The sequence below is a fragment of the Carassius auratus genome, chromosome 26 (assembly GCF_003368295.1).
Source record: "Carassius auratus strain Wakin chromosome 26, ASM336829v1, whole genome shotgun sequence".
Lineage (NCBI taxonomy): Eukaryota > Metazoa > Chordata > Actinopteri > Cypriniformes > Cyprinidae > Carassius > Carassius auratus.
Window position 1 is genome coordinate 4,046,202 of NC_039268.1, and position 3,046 is coordinate 4,049,247.

Genomic DNA, 3,046 nt, shown 5'->3' on the forward strand with positions numbered 1-3,046 from the left:
CATACAACGGGCATGCAATATCAAGCGGTTTGGACAGGCCTGCAGCTACACTGGCACATCAATTGCCTAGAGCTGTTAGCATTAAGCTTGGCTTTGAACCATCTCAAAGGGCGCTTACGTGGCAAGCATGGTCTGAATGGACAACACAGTGACCATTGCATACATCAACCAATAAGGTGGTCTGAGCTCCCGTCACCTGTCGCAAATCACCCGCCACCTCCTCCTTTTGGAGTCAGAAGGTTCTGAGGTCACATCGTGCAGTTCACATTCCAGGCCTGTTCAACCGTACATCTGACTAGCTGTCTCGAGCAATGCTCCCGGGAGAATGGTGACTCCATCCCCCAGATGGTCCAGCTGATTTGGAGACCAGGTTGCTGTTATTGCTGCATATCATGACCCCATGAATGGGAAGTCTTTAGGTAAGCATGGCCTCGTCATCAGGTTCCTTAGAGGGGCCAGGAGGTTAAATCCTTCCCGGCCCCCCTCTATACCCTCTTGGGACCTGACTCTAGTGGTCAAAATCACTACAGCAGAGCCCATTCAAGCCTTTGAATTCAGTAGAGCTAAAGTTTCTTTCCTTGAAAACTTTGCTCCTGCTTGCAGTGGCCTCCTTCAAGAGGGTATGGGGCCTGCACGCATTTTCAGTTGACAATTTGTGCATAGAGTTTGGGCCGGCTGACTCCCAGGTAATCCTCAGGCCCTGGCTATGTGCCCAAGGTTTCCACTAATCTCAAAGACAAAGTGGTGAAGCCTGGTTTCTCCAAATGTTTTTTCTCCATTTTGTCACTGAATTCAATGATGAACTGCCTTTAACTGTTATTTTGCATTATTGACACTCTGTTTTCATAATTAATGTTGTTTAGTTGCTTTGACACAATCTGTTTTGTTTAAAGCAATATATAATTAAATGTGACTTGACTTAAACCTGCAAGCACTGCCCATGGAGGAGGCAGACCCCTTCCTGGCTTTGCTCTGTCCCGTTCGAGCATTAAGATACTACGTAGACCGTACACAAAGCTTCAGGACCTCAGACCAGCTCTTTGTCTGTTACGGAGGCCAGCAGAAGGGGAATACCATCTCCAAGCAGAAGATGGCCCAATGGATTGTGGATGCCATCAACCTGGTTTATTAGGCACAGGGTGTGCCCTGCCCACTCAGTTTGTGAGCTCAACCAACCAGAACCGACTCCTTTGCCAGGTGTTTTGAAGGAAGATCATCGTGACAAAACAAATATGTCCAAACTGTAATGAAGTAGAGATCAGTTAGTTCATCACATTTCGCGCTGCAGCTGAGATCATTCGCCAGCTTCAGTGAAAGTTAACGTGCCTAGCATTTTCGACTCGTACATTACACATCACACCCTGATGTCACGTGTCTTCACAGGACCTTTACAGGATGTGTGTGAATGCATGCACATATTCCGGGTAATCACAGTGCAAAATCTAGTGAACTGGAAACAAATTGCCGGGACATATTACCCATGTATTTTCTGGAATCACAGTGTGAAAGGGCCTAATGACAGATATTTGTCGAGCTGTGGGCTGGGCGAACCCAACACATTCGCTAGATTCGATATCCTTTGAGTAGAGCCAGTATCCTCCTGTGTTCTCACCTTAAATAGGAAGTGGCACTGAGAGGCCCTGGTTGGTGTCGGCTTGCTAAAACCGCTCCAGAGTGTCCATACTGTAGACCCTGTTGAGATCCTCCATCACCCTTGGCAGCTGGACCTGGCGAAACATCCAGCGCCAGGCTTTCACAATGAATTTGTGACAACTGTAAGGCTGGGCTCCGTATTGAAGCAGTACTCGTATGTGTATAGTCCACAGTATAGCCTTAGAACCCATGTTTCCCGGCAGACTTCTGCCTTCCCAAGAGGGGAACAATCACCTACAATTTCTCCATATACACCTAAATGTGTAAGTGTATTTGCTTCCAAAAGCTCCTTCGTGAAGGATGGGTCTTTCACAGCGTCCCTGTTTCCAGTGGAATGGGTATGTTTTCCCAGTGTTGGCCAATCTCACTCAGTGTGGTAGTGCTTTGACAATGGTGAGTGGAACTTCTTGTTCCGAGCCCTGGCCTACACCAAACAGGGGTGAAGGTGGCTCACACAGGGCACTGGAAGGGCCAACACCCATTGCGAAAAGGGAACGTCTCGGTAACGTATGGAAATCCTCATTCCCCGAAGGAGGGAACGGAGACGTTACGTCCCATTGCCACGATTGCAGTACCGCCAGGTCACCAGCTCGGCTCCTCAGCAATAAACCTGGTATGCATTGCACCTGCTGTCTTATTATACTCACACTGTGATCAGCGGCAGCTGAATGCAATAATTGCATTGACTCATTTAGTTTACATTCAAAGTAGATTGGTCTTTCGAAGTGAAGCAAAGCAAAGACAGCCAGAGATGAAACTGAGTTGCTCGTGCGGGGGCATATAGGTAGCCTAATTGTCATGCAAGCATTGACTATCCATTATGACATGTAGGCATTTTTATATTTATGTAGCCTACACAATAATAATCTTTTACATTGAAATCCTTTAATTTGTAATATTTGACATTTAATGTAATGTTTGTATGCGTGTTGTGGACCCACCTATACTAAGCTTTTTTATGCTTTTTAAATAAAAATGTTAATTAAATTAACTACTTCACCATTGACTTTAGACCAGGTTTTTGTTGGTAAACGGCGCAGGCTTTTTCAGTTGCCTTAAAATAGCAATGCGGCAGCAATGAACCTGTACACACCTTGTACGGGCACTAATGCTTTTGCTATTTAAACAATGTGGCGGAGGACGTGAAAATGACAACTGCGTCGGGCTGAATAGCAAAATAAACACTATATTGCGCCGGGTGTATGATAGGGCCAACTGTTTTTCGAGCACTTTCCACGAGCGCGATTAGAGATGGACAAATCCATTTCATTCATTCGTTAATAACCACACAGTTTTGCATAGGGCTCCAGAAGTCTAGGATCGGCTCGGAGTAGCTTGATAAAAATAGATTATTAACTGTTAGTTCTTTATGTCTGTTATAAGTGAAAGTTCA